At 42.5% G+C, this 21,120-nt stretch overlaps 1 long non-coding RNA gene across 1 annotated transcript in view; it reads left to right on the forward strand.

The window, feature by feature from the left end:
* The window catches only part of LOC110569451 (uncharacterized), an 83,320-nt gene that overhangs the window by 57,345 nt on the left and 4,855 nt on the right, over positions 1 to 21,120 (forward strand). The window contains exons 6-8 of the long non-coding RNA XR_010336737.1: positions 11,057 to 11,209; positions 12,704 to 12,826; positions 14,487 to 14,624. This is a non-coding gene — a long non-coding RNA (uncharacterized LOC110569451). The remainder of the gene's footprint in view (positions 1 to 11,056; positions 11,210 to 12,703; positions 12,827 to 14,486; positions 14,625 to 21,120) is intronic.

Here is a 21,120-nt window from a genome sequence, read left to right on the forward strand (position 1 = left end):
AAGTGCTGGGATTACAGTTGTGAGCCACTGCATCTGGTCAATGCCATATATTTTAAATCATGGTCAGTGTTATACTGAGTATGTGCTTGAATATGGTATTGTTGGCCAACAAATACATATCTTTAATTCATAGTTATATAAACAGAGACATTAATGAAATACTATAGCTGCATGTGAGTGGTGTGAATGCATCCATCTTAAAGTTTTCTTGAGGTTCACATCTAAGTGACTGAATATGAGAAATGCCTATTTCAATGATCATTTATTAATTTTCTTTTCTTTCTTTTGAGATTTTAAAGACAAAAGTTGAAAGTAAGAATTAGAGATAAAAATTCAAGAATAATTTTAAAATCCTAATTTTCAGAGGCATAACTATGTAAAATAAATATTTATATATGTGTATATGTATGTATAAATAGATTATGTAATAAAGAGCAAAGTGAGATATTATTTCTTAATGACTAGTCCAATCACATAGTTCTTTGCAAATATTTTATTGTCCAAAATCCAGAAATTGCAAATTTTATATGACAATGTCAAACACTGGTGAGAAATCAAATTTTAGAATGAAAATCTTCATTCATACTACGGAATATTCATACTAAAATACAGTGTATAGCTAAATCCAATTTAAATGTAAATTCATTGTGTTGACTGTATATATAGAACTTTTTATCTATGTATTGAAAAACGGAATAAATATGGTAAAGGGTATCAGTGTTTAATACACGGTTTTATGAAATTGCTTTTCTCTTGCTCAGCACATAGGTTTTTTTTTTTTTACTTCTTTGCAAATTCCGCCTTTTTGTTACTAATGCAAAAATATAGGCCCGAATCCTAACTGGAAAATAGTAACACATATACACCAAAGTAATACGGCACAGCCTTAAGCTAAGGCCATTTAATGACACAGAAAAATGTTTGTGTTCCAATGTTGAATAATGAAACCATGAGACAAAATCCTGTGATCCATCTGATTAAAATTTATAGTCATTCCTGTATTTGTGTCCATTCAAGTCGGGTTCTGTGTCATTGTCAAGTATGAGTGCTATCTGGTCCCTTATCTTAGAGCTCCACTAAATGTCAATCTCCCATTCATCATATAAAGCCTTATGCCTAGATCAAAACATGAAATAGAACTCCCGGAGAACCTGGGTAGGGAGTCACGACAAGAATCACATGGCCTGGTGCCTAGATTCGCCCTTCTCCAAGACTTTAGGTGTCAACATTTGTGGGTTTATTTTTGTTTGTTTCCTTAAGCATGAATCCCTGAGATCTGCCCCAATACTACAAGACAATTTGATGTTATAATAAAACACGGCAGACATAATGCTGCGTGAAGAAGAGTAGAAATGGGAAGACTTGGTTGTGTGGAAACTAAGTTCTTGAAAAAAGGAGATGCTTCATGAGGGTAAATGGATTAGATCTCAGTTTAATATCCAATGGAAGCCGAAAGCAAAATGCTAAGAGTAGAATACCTTTACACAAATTTAGCAAAATGTTAGGTAGCCATAGTTTCTGGTGTCTTTGTCTGTTCTTGACCTTTTTTTTTGAAATGTGACGGGCGGGAGATGAGTGCCTGGAACAAAGTTAGTTGGCTTTTCTCGGGCAATACTGCCATCATGCGGAAATAGTTTCATAGCATCCAAAGCTGTGAGCGTTTCCTCCACGTAAGCCCTAGCACTTGAAGAAGGAAAAGCCACTGCAGGCTGAACAGACCCGAGACCCAAGCGGGCTTTCCTACCGTTTTCTCTGAAGCCTGGCAGAAGCAATGGACAAATGCAAAGTCCTAGTGAAGTAGCTGGTGAGTGAGGGACCAGGACTGAGCCAGCTGCTTCCAGGAAGTCTTGGCACAGGAAATAGAGGACAGGGCCTCAGTTTCCTCATAGTGGGGACAAGACTAGAAGTGACAAAGCCAAGTACAGACCCTTGGGGCATTTATGTTATGAATACGACCTCGGGAGTTTTGGCAATCTGGCTGTCCCTGTGTTACGGGGCTGTGACATTTATAGCAGCATCGTTAGATGACAATGGACAGGCCAGTTCCAGGGAAGATCTATCTGAACCCAGTGTCATTCACGTGGTACTTGATACAGGAAAATTCTAAACACCATTGCCTATAGCTAGAGGGACCTCTGTAGAGGAGTGGGGATACACTGACATGCCTATGTGGGCCAGTTCATCTTTTAGGAGAGCCGATTTGCTAAAGTGGATGCAGGCCAAGAATGTGATGGAAGGCCTAAGCAATTATTGGAGTGCACAAGCCAGCAGTTTCTGTGACTTTATAAGTTCAGGAGAAAGTCTTTTGTCATAATGGGACCCCAGTGTCATCTCAGTTCTCTCAAGGAGGGCAGTTAGGTGGCTCTTTTCTGTTCGACGTCCCTTAGAATTACGGCATTGTTTAGGCCTGAGGAAATCATTATTTACTGCATCCTAGCTAGTATTTTCTGTACCAGCTTTAAATCTATTTCCTAATAAGATATCCAACCTTTGGTGTGGAGACCTCCAGATATTCTGTGACCTATAATTGAAGAATCAAAAGGGTGACTAAAATTGCATGGGTGACTTGTTTCTCATGACATTCTTCTTCAGAGTTTATTATCTCACTATCTGAATTATTAGTGAAAGGAATTAATGTTAGTTTGGTTCTGCACTGTGACATTACAGTGGTTCAAGAGCTTGTTTGGGGATGACCTCTCATGACCTCTGAGGATTCAGACAGGCATTCCAGGCAGGGTAAGGCATTGTAGAGTAACCTGGCTTTTTTGACATCTTTGACTGTGTGTAGCTCTCCCTCTAGCTGGTTTTGTTGAGTGATGGTCTGCAGACATAGATGCTATTGACACGCATGAGTGTCTTGGAGACCATCTGGGAAGCATTTCTCTATGATCCTTGTTCCTGGGAAGTAAAAAAGATATCTTACCTCCCCAGAGTGTTTCATCTAAAGTAGACTTAGATAGCTGCTAAACTGCCTCCTATGGAGGAATAGTTTGACCCGACCATTTTCATGGAAGAATACGGACCTACCTATGGGACAGCATCTCATATCTGAAGGTAAAAATGCTGTTGATCCCAAATCTGGAATTATTTAGGCTAAGGGATCTTTTATTCGCCCCTTGCTAACTATCTTTGATGCAGGCTATGTGCCTGACTAGTGGATGGAAGCCTGGGAAGGAAATCACACCCAGCTGAGTACCAGTGGTAGTGACAAGGAGGTTGACTGGTTTCTTCTGCAAGGGAGGATAGTGTGGAGGGACAATGAGCCTATCATTCCCATTTAGGTTGGATACATGTCATTCACCTACACCAGGTAGTCCTTTTTATTTTTTGAAATGGAGTCTAGCTGTGTCGCCCAGGCTGAAGTGCAGTGGCGTGATCTTGGCTCACTGCAACCTCTGCCTTCCGGGTTCAAGCGCTTCTCCTGCCTCAGTCTCCTGAGCAGCTGGAACTACAGGCATGCACCACCACGCCCAGCTAATTTTTGTATTTTTAGTAGAGACGGGGTTTCACCATATTGGCCAGGCTGGTCTCTAACTCCTGACCTAGTGATCCACCCTCCTGGGCCTCCCAAAATGCTGGGATTACAGGCGTTGAGCCACCGTGCCCGACCCCTCACAAAATCTTAATTGCGTTCTCTGTGTCCTCATAACCAGCCATTCCCTGTCTTTGATTTAGGGAGAAAAGCATATCATTGAACCTTGAGGATTAAACGTACCACACCGTAAGAGAAATGAGAAAGCAAAGTGTATGTTACTCTACTTCTAACATGTCATAACCTTAAACCAAACATAGTCAGGTATGTATTGTAGAGAGCCAGTATGCACATTGTGATGTATCTGTAAAAATTTAAACAAAAAATGAGTAATGTCTACTTTTCTATAAGAATGTTTTTGAGCATGTATTTTTCAGATTTACCTTCATTTACACTGACTTGAAATGTTGAAAACAATGTTTAGTATTTATAATATTCAAATGAATTAATGCTCCTGAAAGCTTTGTTAAAATACATACTTGATCTGTTCCAAACCACAATGTCGAGTGTAATCGAATTTCAATACAGCTTTGTTATTTGCATGAAATTAGGAATGTATGTATAGCTGGGCATAGTGGCTCTCACCTGTAATCCCAGCACTTTGGGAGGCCAAGGTGATTGTGTCACTTGTGGTCAGGAGTTCAAGAACAGCCTGGCCAACATGGCAAAACCCCATGTCTACTAAAAACACAAAACAATTAACTAGGTCTGGTGGCATGCGCTTGTAATCCCAGCTACTCAAGAGGCTGAGGCAGGAGAATCACTTGAAACTGGAGGTTGCATTGAGCCAAGATGGCACCATTTCATTCCAGCCTGGGTGACAGAGTTTTGGTCCAAAGAAAAAAGGAGCATATATATGTATATATGTGTATATATATATATGTGTATATATGTGTGTGTGTGTATATATATATATATATATACATACATGAAAATAATCCAAATTTATTTATTTATTGCCTTGACAAATTTTATGGTAGTGCTTTCTTATTAGTACATGGATTTTTCCAAATCTTCGTGAAGCATTATTGTTTCATTTTGTTTTCTGAGACGGAGTCTCACTCTGTCGCCTAGGCTGGAGTGCAGCAATCTCGGCACAATGTAACCTCTGCCGCCCAGGTTCAAGCGATTCTTTTGCTTCAACCTGCCGAGGAGTTGGGATTACAGGAACCTGCCACTGCACCTGGCTAATTTTTGTAGTTTTAGTAGAGACAGGGTTTCACCATCTTGGCCAGGCTAGTCTTGAACTCCTGACCTCAGGTGATCCACTGCCTTGGCCTCCCAAAGTGCTAAGATTACAGGTGTGAGCCACCGCACCCAGCCAGGCATTATTCTTTAATTAACTAGTGGCAGAATAGTGTAAGACTTATATCTTGAAGACAGATTATAAAGTACAGACACACACACACAGACACACCCCACAAAGTCTCAGGAAATACTTGAGGAATATGTAGTGGCATGGGAACATGCCGTGTTTTGATGTTAAATGATGAGACCATGAGATGAAACTCTGAATAACCTTCATAGGAACTGAACCTAAGCAGTATGAGTTTCATGCCACGTGGAGCACATATGGCATGCAGTAATGACAGCTATCTGGTCCCTTCTCTATGGTTCATTCCAAATTGTTGCGACAATGCAGCAGATGAGCTAGAACATGAACTCCCTGGTTGTCTGGGAGGGGAGCCAGGTCAGAGACCACCAGGATTTGTAACTTGTTTTCTAGAGAAGATCTCCAGGCTTCAAGAAATTTTCTCCTTGTGCCTTCATCCCCAACATTATCCCCTGAGGGAGACAGTTTGATGCTATAGAAAGTACTGGACCTATAACTCTGTGGTAATTTATAATCATATAGACTAGGTGAGGAGTAATTTAAATTTTTGAATAAGATTTCTGATGAGAGTGGATGGTTTAGGCCTTGGTTTGATTTCAGATGGAAAATAAAAGCAAAAGTGCCACAGTAAGACCAGATGGCTCCAAACTGGGCAAAAAGCAAGGCAGCCATGTTTCCTGTGCCTTTGTCTCTGGGTGGCGTTTTTTCAGACAGGAAGGGCGGGAGAAAAGGGCTCCAAGACACCTCCTGCCACATCTAGAGCACTACTGCCACCGTGAGGAGGCAGTTTAATGACACCCTACACCATTTCAATGTCCTTCCACTGAGGACTACCCATTGGGGAAGGTCTGGCCCGTGGGGAGGGGGAAGAGGCTTGATCTCCATGCTGTTCATCTTTGTCTTCTCGTCTAAGGCCTTAAAAGAAACCTGGACATTGGCGGTATCTTGGTATAGAACCTGAAGAGTGAAGGAAAGGAAATCCTGTAAACGTCCCTTGGTAAAACCCTGTTCCTTGTGTGCGGTACTGATGCTACCAGAGACCCAAAGACCCATAGAAAGATGCAAGCACGTGAGAGCCTGCCAACTCTTGCTCCAAGGGGCAGGAACAGGAGACAGGTGCCCACAATAGCCTGCATGTGTGTTTGAGTGGGTTCCTGCAGTCCTGCCCACAACAGGGGGAACCGTGGCCCCGCCCCACGACTTCGTGTGCCAGGACTGCCCGGAAACCGCTGATTCACTCTAAGCCCCTCCCTCTCCAGTTTCTACACCAAGATACCACCAAAGTCCAGGCATCTCCTAAGACCTTAGAGGAGAAGCCAAGAAGTCCTAGCCTGAAGTCCAATCCTCTTCCACCTCCGTACAGATCAGACCTTCCTCCATAGCGAAGCTTCCCGAGAAGGACGCTGTAATGGCGGATTCTGTCTTCAAACCGTTTCCTCACGGTGGCAGTAGTGCTTCACATTTTCATGGAAGCCCTGTCTAAGAGCCCTCTTCTCCCGCCCTTCCTGTCTGAAAAAACGCCTCCCAGAGACAAAGGCGCTACTAAACATGGGTGCCAGGAGATTTGTCCAGTTTGGTGCAACCTGGTCTTACTATTGAAGTTTTACTTTTCTTTCCATGTGAAAACAAAATGAGGCCTAAACCACCCTTGCTCCTCAGGAATCTTGTTCTTTCAGAAATTAAATGCACTCCTCATTAAGTCTATCTGGATATGATTTACTCCACAAAGTCACAGGCCCAGCGAGTTCCATGGCATCAAATTGTCTCCTTCAGGTGATAAATTTAGTGGGTAAAAGTGCAATAAGGAGAAAATTATTTGAAACTTGGAGGAGATCTTTGGCAAATAGTTTACAAACCTTGGTGGTTTATGCCCTGGCTTCCCTCCCAGACAACTAGGTAGTTCTTCATATTCTAACCTCATGTGTTGCATCATAGTCAACATTTGGCATAAGCCATAGAGTGAGGACCAGACAGCAGTCATTACTCCCTGCCTTATATGCTACACATGGCGTGATCCTCACAGTCCCTATGTTCAGTTCCCATGGTGATTACCCAGTTTCATCTCATGGTCTCATCATTTAATAGAACACAGCATGTTCCCATGCATCACATATTCTATTCTTCAGGTATTTCCTGAGACAGTAGATGCTGTGTGTGGTTGGGATGAGTGTGTGTTATATGTTCTGTCCCTTGGAGCAAGTGTTAGGAGACTTTCAGTCAGTGTTACTCTATCACGGTCCTTTGATGCAGCAGTACAAGAACACCAAAGACAGGCCTGTTCCAGCTGTGATAAAGCAGGAGCCAGGATGTCTTCTGATAGTCTCAAGGACATCTAGTTGTCTAGAGACTGAAAAGACCTAAAGTTTTCATCTTCTAGTAGAGTTGTTTTTTGTTTTTGTTTTTTTTAGATGGAGTCTTGCTCTGTCACCCAGCCTTGAGTGCAGTAGCAGGATCTGAGCTCACTACATCCTCTGTCTCCCAGGAAGAAGGGATTGTTTTGTCTCAGCCTCTGGAACAGCTGAGACTACAGGCGGGCTCCACCTTGTCCAGCTAATTTTTCTACTTTTAGTAGAGATGGGGTTTCACCATCTCAAACTGGTCTGAAACTCCTGACTTCAGGTGATCCGCCTGTCTTGGTCTCCCAATGTGCTGGATTACAGGCATAAGCCACTGTGCCTGGCCATTTTGTTTTTTTTTTTCTTAGTGGAGTTGTTATACATAAAGGGATGGGACCCAAAAAGAGTGAAAAGGATTGAAAATCAATCTACATTTTAAAAGTACTTGTCTGTTGGAGGTAACATTACCCATGATCTCACTTTGTTAATGGTGGTAGAGAACCGAGTTACCCGAGTAACAGGTGGCATATCCGTATGGGTCCATAGCAACTTCAGTCCTTCCTTCCTCAGAAGAAAGGATTGGACTGAGGGGCATAAAGCAGAAAAGAGACTGAGGCAAGTTTTAGAGCAGGAGTGGACATTTATTTAAAAGGCTTTAGAACAGGGAAGAAAGAACCCTTGGAAGAGATCCAAATGGGTGCCTGAATGGCCAAGAGAACAAAAAGACCTTTTAACCTTGATCCTGGGACCTTACAGGCTTTCCTCTTTCCCATGATTCTTCCTTTAGGGTGAGCTTTCCACATGCGCAGTGCTCTCCTTACCATTTGGAATTGAGCACTGCACAATGTGTTTAGGGAGTTATACACATGCCCATCTGAGGCTTTCTTCCATTTTCCGGTCGCATGTACCTGGAACATTATATTTTGCAATTTTGTCTCTTAACATGCATGCCCAAGAAGCTACTTCTTCCTGGGGACTGCATTCAATTCACACTTTTAATATTAACAGGTGTGGACCATCAGGAGACTGCCTCTCCCTGGTTGCCAAGCTATCATTTTTAGACAGACAATGTGTTAATTGCCGAAAGATCATGCGACATTCCTAGTGGGTGGGGAGAGCCCTTTCCTGCCCTGCTCATTGCCTATCTAACTACCTGTAACAACTTTACTTTTTCATGTATCACTGTTGTGTCAGGCACATTTTGAAGAAGGATGAGTGTTTCTACAAATTCAAAAACAGGTGGTAAAAGTGGCATCAATGAAAATGGGGGCCGTGCGAGGTAGCTCACGCCTGTAATCCCAGCACTTTGGGAGGCTGAGGTGGGGGATCATCTGAGGTCAGGAGTTCGAGACCAACATGGCAAAACTTTGTATCTACTAAAAATACCAAAAATTAGCCAGGTTTGGTGGTGGGCACCTGTAATCTTAGCTACTTGGGAGGCTGAGGCAGGAGTATCGCTTGAACTTGGGAGGTGGAGGTTGCAGTGACCCGAGATGACGCCATTGCACTCCAGCCTGGGTAACAAGAGTGAAACTCTGTCTCACAAAAAAAAAAAAAAAAAAAAAAAAAGAAAAGAAAAACAAAACGTGCCGTAGACACTTTTCTAGTCCATCTCTCCAGAAAAGCAACTTAAAACAATCAATATAATTAGAAGATCATTTTCTCAGCACGATACATGGGCCATTTATTAAAAACCTACAGCTAATAATATAGTCAAGAGAGAAAGACTGAAAGCTTTGCACCTAAAATCATGAACAGGAGAAGAACGCCCACTTTTGTCACTTCTATTGAACATTATACTTAAAACTCTAGCCGGGGCAGCGGACAATGAAGATATATAAAAGACATCCAAGTTGAAAAGAAAAAATGGAAATTATTTCTCTTCATAAATACGATGATCTTATGAAAATGCTTAAAAATCCAGAAGAAATAATATTACAGCTAGTGGACAATATTCAGCAAATACCGCAGGATAGAAAATTAACTCGGGAAAATTTGTTGTAGTTGTATTTTTGTACACTAGCAATGAATAATCTGAAAATTAAATTAAGAAAGCATTACCCTTTACAATAGCATCAAAATGAATCATATTTTTAGGACAATGGTTAAAGTCTTGTACATTGAAAATCACAAAATATTGGAGAAGAAGTTAAAGATAACATCGATTTTAAAAAAGAACATCCTGTGATAATGGGTCTGAAAACTAAATATTTTGTTATCTTTGTGTGAAGATTTTAAAGATAAAGTTTAAAGGGAACAATTAGGAATAAGAATCTGAGAAGAATTAAAAATCGTAATTTTCAGAAGTATAAGTATGTATTATACATCTGTTTATATTGTATAGAAATATGCATTTATATGTGTATGTATGTATAAATATATACAGGCGTGGTGACTCATGCCTGTAATTCCTGCACTTTGGGAGGCCTCAGTGGGTGGATCACCTGAGGTCAGGAGTTGGAGACCAGCCTGGCCAACATGACAAAACACTGTTCTCTACTAAAAAGACAAAAATTAGGTGTGTGTGATGGCCCATTCTTGTACTCCCAGCTACTCAGGAGGCTGAGGCCAGAGAATCTCTTGAACCCAGGACCTGAAGGTTGAAGTGAGCCAAAATCACACTACTGTACTCCAGCTTGGGAGACACTGCGAGACTCCATCACTCTCTCTCTCTCTCTCTCTCTCTCTCTCTCTCTCTCTCTCTCTCTCTATATATATATATATATATATATATATTAGATTTAAAAGTAAAAATTGAGAACTAATGTTTTGATGAACAGTCCAATCAGGAAATTCTTTGTAAATATTTTCTTGTCTAAAATTCAGATATTGCAAATTTATTATGAGAATATCAAAAACCCCTCAGAAATAAAATGTGAAACTTTTAATTCTTCAACCTTATGTATAGCTAAATTCAATTAAAATGTAAATTTGTTGTGGTATTTGACTGTTTATATAGAACTTTTTATTTGTGTATTAAAAAAATGGGAGTAAATATGGAAACGGTTATCAGTGTTTAATATTCAGTTTTGTGACATTGCTTTTCTCCTCATCAGAATATGATTACTGTTTTACTCTGTAAGTTCAATGTCTTTGTTACTAATGAGAAAATATAGGACTGATTCCTAACAGAAAAACAGTAAGACACATATATAACAAAGTTATAGGACACAGTCTTAAGTCATAGCCATTTAATGACACTGGAAAATATTTCTATTCCAATGTTAAATAATGAAACCATGAGACAAAATTCTGTGATCCATCTGATTAGAATTTATAGTCCTTCCTATGTTTGTGTCCTTTCAAGTTAGGGCTATATGTGTCTTGTCAGGCTGGACAGCTATCTGAACTCTTACGTTAGAGCCCCACTCAATATCGGCCTCCCCCTCAACATATAAGGCCTAATGACTAGGTCAGATCACAGAGTAAAACTCCCAAGGGTCCGGGCACGGCAGCTTATGCCTGTAATCCCATCACTTTTTGAGCTGAGGCAGGTGGATTACGAGGTCAGGAGTTCGAGACCAGCCTGACCAACATGGTGAAACCCCATCTCTACTAAAAATACAAAAATTAGCTGGGTGTGATGGCACGCACCTGTAATCCCAGCTATTCAGGAGGCTGAGGCAGAAGAATCTCTTGAACTCAGGAGGCAGAGGTTGCAGCGAGCCGAGATCCTGCCACTGTGCTCCAGGCTGGTGACAGAGCAAGACTCTATCAAAAAAACAAAAAACAAAAAAGAAAAAACTCCCAGGAAACCTGGGTAGGGAGTCAGGACAACAACCACATGGCCTAGTGCCTAGATTTGCTCTTCTGAAAGACCTTAGGGGTAAGATTTTTCTTTTCTTCTCTCCTTAGGCTTGGAAAGCTAAGGTCTGTCCACAATACGACAAGACTATTTGACATCATAATAAAACACTGCAATTATGATGCTGAGTGATGAAGAGTAGAAATGGGAAGACTTGGTTGTGCAGAAACTGAGTTCTTGAAAATAGGAGATGTTTGATGAGGGTGAGTGGATTACAGCTCGGTTTAATATCCGATGGAAACCAAAAGCAAGTGGCTAAGAGTGGAATAGGTTTCCACAAATTGAGGAAAATGTTGGGTATCCGTGGATTCTGGTGTCTTTGTCTCTTCATGGACTTTGTTTTTGAAGTGTGTAGTCATGTATGTGTACACATTCAAACAAAAAGCTGATAGTGTCTACTTTACTAAAGTAATATTCCTGACGTCCTATTTTAAGATTTACCTTTATTTACCTTGAAGGCATGAAATGTTGAAATATAAGACATAGTACTGATGACATTCAAATGAATTTATGCTCCTCAAAGGTTTGTTAAAATACGCACTTGGTCTGATCCAAACCATAGTGTACATAATAATCTACTTTTAATACAAATTTATTTTTTGCTTAAATTAACAATGTACGTTTTGAAAGATATGCATGGATATAATCAAAATGCTCATGAATTGCCTTGACAACTTGTATGGTAGCAGTTTTCTTATTTATTTATTTATTTATTTTTGAGAGGGAGTCTCGCTCTGTTGCTCAGGCTGGAGTGCAGTGACACGATTTCAGCTCACCACAATCTCCATTTCCCGGGTTCAAGCAATTCTCCTGCCTCAGCCTCCTGAGTAGCTGGGATTACAGGCATGCGCCACCATGTCTGGCTAATTTATTGTATTTTTAGTACAGATGGGGTTTCTCCATGTTGGTTGGGCTGGTATCGAACTCCTGACCTAAGGTGATCCACCAGCCTCGGCCTCCTAAAGTGCTGGGATTACAGGTGTGAGCTACCACACCCGACCTTCTTCATTACTAATACATGGATTATTCTTAATATTTATTGAGCATTTTTCTTTAATTTGCTAGTTGGAGAATTTTATAATCCTTATACCTAAAAGACAAATTATAAAACTCTCAGAGAAACACTCAATTATAAACACACACAGCCCATAAATTCTCAGGAAATAACTGAATATGTAATGGCATGGGCACATGCTGTGTTTTGATGTTAAATGATGAGACCATGAGATGAAACTTGGAGTCACCTTGACAGGAATTGAACATATGTCCCTGAGTATCATGCCATGTGGCGTATATATGGCATGCAGTAAAGAGTGTCACCTGGTTTCTCCTCTAGTGGCTCATGCCAAATTGCCTACAGTGCACCACAAAAGGCTCATAAAGCTCTCAAAATCCTGCGAAGTCCCTGGATGTCTCACAGGGGAGCCAAGTCAAAGACCTTTGGGATTTTTTAATTGTTTGCCACAGAAGATCTTTTCCAAGCTTTCGGCCTTTTTCTCATTTTTGTGCGTTCAGCCACCAAATTTATCCCCTGAAGGAGAAAGTTTAATGCCATGGAAATTACTGGACCTGTAACTGAAGCAAATCACACCCATACAGACTAGTTCAGGAGAATATGTAATTTTTGAAATAACAAGATTCCTGATGATGGCAGATGGTTTAGGCATTGGTTTGATTTCTTTCTTTTTTTTTTTCAGACGGAGTTTTGCTCTTGTTGCCTATGCTGAAGCGCAATGACGTGATTTCAGCTCACTGCAACCTCCGATTCCTGGGTTCAAGCGATTCTCCTACCTCAGCCTCCCTGGTAGCTGGGATTGCAGGTATGCGCCACTAGGCCTGACTAATTTTGTATTTTTAGTAGAAACCGGGTTTTTCCATGTTGGTGAGGCTGGTCTCGAACTCTCGACCTCAGGTGATCCGCCCACTTCGGCCTCCCAAAGTGCTGGGATTAGAGGCGCCAGCCACTGCAACTAGCCTTTGGTTTGATTTCAAGTTGAAAAGAAAAAGAAAAAGTGCAGCAATAAGACCAGCAGGCTTCAAACCGTGCAAGATGTAAGGCATCCAGGTTTGGAGCGCCTTTGTCTATAGGTGGCGTTTTTTCAGACAGAAAGGGCGGTAGAAGAGAGCGCCAAGCCAGGGCTTCTTGGCATATCTGGAGCAGTACTGCCATCGCGAGGATACTGTTTAACAAATCCCTATGCCATTACAGAGTTCTTCCCGTTCTACCTGTTGGGGAAGGTCTGGTATGTGGAGAGGGAAGAGGCCTGGGCTCCATGCTGGGAGTCCTTGCTGTCTCGTCTAAGGACTTAAAAGAGACCTGGACATTGGCAGTATCTTGATATAGAACCTGGAGAGTGAAGGTTCTGAAAGCAAATCCTGTAAGCTTCCCGTGGAATAACCCTGTTCCGTGTGCGCATTACCGAAGCTACCAGAGACCCAAAGACCCATATCAAGATGCCAGCACGTGAAAGCCTGCTGAGTCTTGCTCCAAGAGGCAGGTAACAGAAACAGATGCCCACAATGGCCTCCATGTGTTTCAGTGGGTTCCTGCAGTCCTGCCCACACCAGGAGGAACCGAGGCCCCACCCCACAACTTCCTGTGTCAGGACCGCCTGGCAGCTGCTGGTTCACTCCAAGCCCATCACACTCCAGGTTCTACACCAAGATAGTACCAATGTCCAGGTCTCTCTTCAAGTCTTACAGGAGAAGACAGGAAGACCTAGCCTGGAGCCCAAGCTTCTTCCACCTCCGCACAGATCAGACCTTCCCCTATAGCAAGGCTTTCTGGGAAGTAGGCTGTAATGGCGTAGCTTGTCTTTAAACGAATTCCGCACGGTGGCAGTAGTGCTCCATATTTTCAAGGATGCCCTGTGTTGGATCCCTTTATCCCACCCTTCCTGTCTGAAAAAAACGTCGCACAGAGACAAAGGCGCCACCCGACATGGCTGCCTGGACAGTTGTCCAGTCTGGTGCAACCTGAGCTTGCTGTTGAATTTTTGCTTCTGTTTTTCCATCTGAAAACAAAATGAGGCCTACCTAAACCACCCTTGCTCATCAAGAATCTTGTTCTGTCAGAAATTAAATATACTCCTCACTGAGAGTATATGGGTATGATTTATTTCACACAGTTACAGGTCCAGCAAGTTCCTTATTTCTGTTCCAATATTAAATGACTAAACCATGAGACAAAATCATGTGATCCATCTGATTAGGATATGTATTCATTCCTGTGCTAGTGTCCATTCGTATAGGACTCTGTGTGTCTTGTCAGGCTTGAGAGCTATCCGGACCCTTATGTTAGAGCCCCACTAAATAGTGGCCTCTCCCTCAACATATAAGGCCTAATGACTAGGTTAGAATATGGAGTAAAACTCCCAGGAAACCTGGGAAGGGAGTCAGTACAAGAACCACGTGGCCTGGTGCCTAGATCTGCTCTTCTTCAAGACCTTAGGAGTAAGCTTCTTTTTCTTCTCTCCTTAGGCATGAATCCCTAAGGTCTGGCTGGAATACTACAAGACTACTTGATATCATAATAAAACATGATATATATGATGCTGATAAGAGTAGAAATGGGAAGACTTGGTTGTGCAGAAACCAAGGAGGAGTTGCTTGATGAGGGTGAGTGGATCACATCTCAGTTTAATATCCAATGGAAACTAAAAGCAAATGGGTAAGAGTAGAGTATGTTTACACAAATTCAGCAAAATGTTGGGTAGCCATCATTTCTGGTGTCTTTCTCTCTTCATGGACTTTTTTTTTTTTAACGCGTAGTGATGTATCTGTAAAAATTACACAAAAAGCTGATAGTGTCCATTTTACTAAAGTAATATTCCTGAGGCCTTGTGTTAAGATTTACCTTTATTTATATTGAAGGTGTGAAATGTTGACATATAAGACTTAGTACTAGGGGCATTCAAATAAAATCAGGTTCCTCAAAGGTTTGTTAAAATACACAGTTGGTGTGATCCAAACCACAGTGTACACAGTAATCCACTTTTAATACAAAACAAGATTCCTGATGAGGGTGGGTGGTTTAGGCTTTGATTTCAACTGGAAAACAAAAGAAAAAGCACAGCAGTAAGACCAGCTGGCTGCAAACTGGGCAAAATATAAGGCACCCATTTGGTGGGGCGTTTGTCTATGGGTGGTGTTTTTTCAGACAGGAAGGGTGGGAGAAGAGGGCTCCAAGACAGGACTTCTTGGCATATCTGGAACACTACTGCCATCGCGCGGATATAGTTTAACAAATCCCTACACCATTACAGCGTTTTTTTCCTGAGGACTATGGGCTGGGGAAGGTCTGGTCCCTGGGGAGGTGGAAGAGGCTTGGGCTCCAGACTGGGAGTCGTTGCCTTCTCTTCAAAGGCCTTAAAGGACACCGGGACTTTGGCGGTGTGTTGGTATAGAACCTGGAGAGTGAAGGTTCTAATGGCAAATCTTGTAAACTTCCCTTGGAATAGCCTTGTTGATTTTGCACGGTGCTGATGCTGCCAGAGACCGAAAGACCCATTGCAGGATGCCAGCACGAGAATGCCTGCTGACTCTTGCTCCAAGGGGCAATTACATGAGACAGATGCCCCCAAGAGCTTGCATATGTGTTTGAGTGGGTTCCTGCAGTACTGCCCACCCTAGGAACCGAGGCCCCACCCCCTGACTTCCTGTGACAGGACTGCCTGGCAGATGCTGGTACTCTCCAAGCCCCTCACTTTCCAGGTTCTACACCAAGATATCGTCAATATCCAGGCCTCTCTTCAGGCCCTAGAGGAGAAGGCAAGAAGACCTAACCCGGAGCCCAAGCCTTTTCCACCTCCACACAGATCACACCTTCCTCCACAGCGAGGCCTCCGGGAAAGAAGATATAATGGCGTATTCTGTCTTTAAACGGCATCCTCATGGTGGCACTAGTACTCCATACTTTCAAGGAAGCCCTGTCTTGGAGCCCTTTTCTCCCGCCCTTCTTGTCTGAAAAAATGCCACCTGGAGACAGAGGCACCAGCAAACATGACTGCCTGGAGGTTTGTCCAGTTTGGTGTAACTTGGTCTTACTGTTGAATTTTTGCTTTTTTGTTCATTGTGAAAACAAAATGAGGCCTAAACCACCCATGTTCATCAGGAATCTTGTTCTCTCAGTAGTTAAACACACTCCTCACTGAGTCTATATGGGTATGATTTACTTCACGCAGTTACAGGTCCAGCACGTTCCATGGCATCAAATTGTCTCCTTCAGGCAATAAACTGTGTGGATGCAGTTACAACAACAAAGATAGATATCAAAGAGATAGATAACCAATGCATGAAATTTGAAACATGCTAAGTGAAATAAGGAAGACTAAACAAGCCACTTACTTAGATGATCAGTAGTGAGGGATAGCAGATGAGTGTTTGACAGGCACTGGGCAGAGAGGCCAATGGAGAATGACTAGTTAATGGGTCCAGGGTTTTCTTTTGTGGTAATGAAAATGACTTGCCACTAGACAGTGGTAATGTCTACACGGCATCTTGAATGTACTAAATGCCACTGAGTTTCACACATTTCAATGGTTAATTTTATGTTAACTGCATTGTCTAACTACATTGCCAGGGCTGGCCTTGAACTCCTGGGCTCAAGCTGTCTACCTGCGTTGACCACCCAAAGTGCTGCAATTACACTTGTGAGCCACCGTGCCCAGCCAATCCTATAAATTTTTAATCATGGTAGATGTTATACTGAGCATATGTCTGAAGATGACATTTTTGGCAAACAAATTCACATTTTTAATTCATCGTTGTATAAACAGAGACACTAATGAAGCATTCTAGCTGCATGTGAGTTGTGTGAATGCATTCATCTTACAGTTTTGTTAGGTTACACATCTAGGTGACTAATGTGAGAGATGCCTATTTTGACTATCATTTATTGAATTTTGTTATCCTTCTTTTGAGATTTTAGAGATAAAATTTTAAGGTAAGAATTAGCAATAAAATTTGGAGAAGAATTAAAAATCCTTATTTTCATATGTATAAGTATGTAAAATACATGTTTATATTATATATAAATAGTTATTTACATGTTTATGTATGTATAAATATATAATATGTATTTTAGATTTAAAAGTGCAAGTTGAGAATTTATGTTTGGATGAATAGTCCAATCAGGAAGTTCTTTGCAAATATTTTATTGTAAAAAATTCAGATATTGCAAATTTTTTTTTTTTTGAGACGGAGTTTCGCTCTTGTTACCCAGGCTGGAGTGCAATGGCACGATCTCGGCTCACCTCAACCTCCGCCTCCTGGGTTCAGGCAATTCTCCTGCCTCAGCCTCCTGAGTAGCTGGGATTACAGGCACACACCACCATGCCCAGCTAATTTTTTGTATTTTTAGTAGAGACGGGGTTTCACCATGTTGACCAGGATGGTCTCGATCTCTTGACCTCGTGATCCACCCGCCTCGGCCTCCCAAAGTGCTGGGATTACAGGCGTGAGCCACCGCGCCAGGCAGATATTGCAAATTTTTATGACAATATCAAGAACTCAGGAATCAGATGTGAAAATTTTACTCTTCACCATTATGTATAGCTGAATTCAAGTAAAATGTAAATTTATTGTGGCGTTTGACTGTATACATAGAACTTTTTAGTGTGTATGGAAAAATGGAAGTAAATATGGAAACAGTTATCAGTTTTATGACATCACATTTCTCTTCATCAGGAGTTGGTTACTTTTTACTTTGCAAATTCCATGTCTTCATTAATAATGAGAAAATATAGGACTGATTCCTGACTGAAAAGCTGTAAGACGCATATACAACAAAGTCATAGGCCACAATCCTAGGTCATAGCCTTTTAATGACACTGGAAAATATTTCTGTTCCAATGTTAAATGATGAAACCATGAGACAGAACCATGTGATCCATCTGATTAGGATTTATAGTCATTCCTGTATTTGTGTCCATTCAAGTAGGGTTGTCTGGACCTTTCTGTTAGAACCCCACTAAATAGCGGCCTCTCCCTCAACATATAAGGCCTAATGATTAGGTCAGAATATGGAGTAAAACTCCCAGGCCACCTGGGTAGGGAGTCAGGATAAGAACCACGTGGCCTGGTGCCTAGATTTGCTCTTCTCCAAGACCGTAGGGGTAAGCTTTTTTTTTTTTCTCTCCTTGGCCATGGATCCCTAAGTTGTGGCCGGAATACTGAAAGACTACTTGATATCATAATAAAACACTATATATGATGCTGGGTGAGTAAGCGTAGAAATGGGAAGACTTGGTTGTGTAGAAACTGAGTTCTTAAAAGGAGGATATGCTTGATGAGGGTGAGTGGACTACATCTCAGTTATATCCAATGGAAACTAAAAGCAAATGGCTAAGAGTGGTATATGTTTACACAAATTCAGTAAAATGTTGGGTAGCCATAGTTTTTGATGTCTTTGTCTCTTCATGGCCTTTTTTTTGAAACATGTAGTGATGTATCTGTAAAAATTACACAAAAAGCTGGTAGTGTCTATTTTACTAAAGTAATATTCCTGAGGCCCTATGTTAAGATTTACCTTCATTTATATTGAAGGTATGAAATGTTGACATATAAGGCTTAATACTGGTGACATTTAAATAAAATCATGCTCCTCAAAGATTTGTTAAAATACACACTTGGTGTGTTCCAAACCACAGTGTATGCAGTAATCCACTTTTAATACAAAGCAAGATTCCTGATAGGGCAGGTGGTTTAGGCTTTGGTTTGATTTCAGTTGGAAAACAAAAAGAAAAAGCAAAGCAGTTTAAGAACAGCTGGCTGCAAACTAGGCAAAATAGAAGGCACCCATTTGGTGGGGCCTTTGTCTGTGGGTGACTTTTGTTTTTTGTTTTTTTTTTGAGACAGAGTTTCGCTCTTGTTACCCAGGTTGGAGTGCAATGGCGCGATCTCGGCTCACCGCAACCTCCGCCTCCTGAGTTCAAGCAATTCTCCTGCCTGAGCCTCCCGAGCAGCTGGGACCACAGGCACGCGCCACTATGCCCAGCTAATTTTTGTATTTTTAGTAGAGACGGGGTTTCACCATGTTGACCAGGATGGTCTCCATCTCTTGATCTTGTGATCCACCCGCCTCGGCCTTCCAAAGTGCCAGGATTATAGGCGTGAGCCACTGTGCCCAGCCGGGTGACTTTTTTTCAGCCAGGAAGGGCAGGGTAAGAGGGCGCCGAGACAGGGATTCTTGGCATATCTGGAGCACTACTGCCATCGCGAGGATACTGTTTAACAAACCCTATGCCATTACAGCGTTCTCCTGGAGAAGACTACCCGCTGGGGAAGGTCTTGTCTGTAAGGAGGTGGAATAGGCTTGGGCTCCATGCTGGGAGTCCTTGCCTTCTTGTCTAAGGAGTTAAAGGACACCAGTTCTTCGGCGGTGTCTTGGTGTAGAACCTAAAAAGTGAAGGTTCTAATAGCAAATCCTGTAAACTTCCCGTGGAATAACTGTAAGGTTGGCTGTGTCGCTGAGAGTTCAGACACGCCCCCCTCCCCTCGCGGGGCGTTCGGACACGCCCCCTCCCCTCGCGGGGCGTTCGGATACGCCCCCCTCCCTTGCCGGGAGCTCGGAAACGCCCCCCTCCCTTGCCGGGAGCTCAGACACGCCTCCTCCTCCCCCGCCCCCGCCGGGAGCCTGGGAAAAAAAGCCCCATCAGGACTTACCTGATACCATTTTGTCCCATCCAGGCTCCACTCCCTGCCTACTATTTTGTCCTATCTGGGCCCCACTCCCCACCATCCGGGTCCTACTCCCCTCCATTTTGTTTCATCCGGGTCCCACTCCCCTCCATTTTGTCCCACTCACCTTGGCCACAGCCAATCGGATGCCTCCACTCCCTATAAAACCCCGTGCCTGAGCGGAGTCTGGGCGACTTCTCCGGCCCTTCCTGTCCGGGCCGCAGAACCTCGTCCGGGAGCATGAATAAAACCCCTTGCATTGGATTATTTTCGTGCTGGCCTCAGTTTCTTCATTTCGTCCTCGGCGAGAACAGACCTTACAATAACCTTGTTAATTTTTCATGGTACTGATGCTACCAGCGACCCAAATACCCATAGCAGGATGCCAGCATGTGAAAGCCTGCTGACTCTTGCTCCAAGGGACAGGAAGAACAGACAGATGCCCACAGGAGCCTCCATGTGTGTTTGAGTGGGTTCTTGGAGTCCTGCAGCACCAGGCGGAACCGAGGCCCCGCCCCACGACTTCCTGTGCCGGGACGGCCTGGCAGCTGCTGCTTCACTCCAAGCCCATCACACTCCAGGTTCTACACCAAGATGCCACCAGTGTTAAGGCCTCTCTTCAGGCCTTGGAGGAGAAGGCAAGAAGACCTAGCCTGGAGCCCAAGCGTCTGCCACTTCCCCACAGTTCAGACTTTCCCCCACAGCGAGTCTTCCTGGGAAGGACGCTGTAATGGCGGATTCTGTCTTTAAACGACTTCCTCACGGTGGCAGTACTGCTTCACATTTTCATGGAATTCCTAGCTTGGAGCTCTTTTCTCCCGCCCTTTCTGTCTGAAAAAACGTCACCCCGAGACAAAGGTGCCACCCAACATGGCTGCCTGGAGATTTGTCCAGTTTGGTGCAACCTGGTCTTACTGTTGAATTTTTGCTTTTTTACTTCTTCTACGTAAAAACAAAATGAGGCCTAAACCATCCATGCTCATCAGGAATCATTTTCTTTCAGAAATTAAATATATTCCTCACTGAGTCTATATGGGTGTGATTTAACTTCACACAGTTATAGGTCCAGCAAGTTCCATGGCATCAAATTTTCTCCTTCAACTGATAAATTGAGTGGATGAAGGTACAACAACAAAGACAGATATCCAAGAGATAGTTATCAAGGAGATAAATAACCAATTCATGAAATTTGAAACGCTAAGTGAAAAAAGCAAGAAGGAACAAGGCCACTTATTGTGATGATGAGTATGAGGGAAAGCAGGTGAGTTTTTGCCAGGGGCTAGGCAGAGAGTGGAATGGGAAATTACTACTTAATGGGTCCAAGGTCTGCCTGCCTGCCTGCCTGCCTGCCTTCCTTCCTTCCTTCCTTCTCTCTCTTCTTTTCTCTTTCTTTTCTTTTCCTTTCTTTCTTTTCTCAGAGTTTCACTCTTATTGC

This window comes from Aotus nancymaae, unplaced genomic scaffold (assembly GCF_030222135.1).
Source record: "Aotus nancymaae isolate 86718 unplaced genomic scaffold, 86718_ANA_hifiasm-v0.15.2.pri h1tg000004l, whole genome shotgun sequence".
In the NCBI taxonomy this organism is placed as follows: Eukaryota; Metazoa; Chordata; class Mammalia; order Primates; family Aotidae; genus Aotus; species Aotus nancymaae.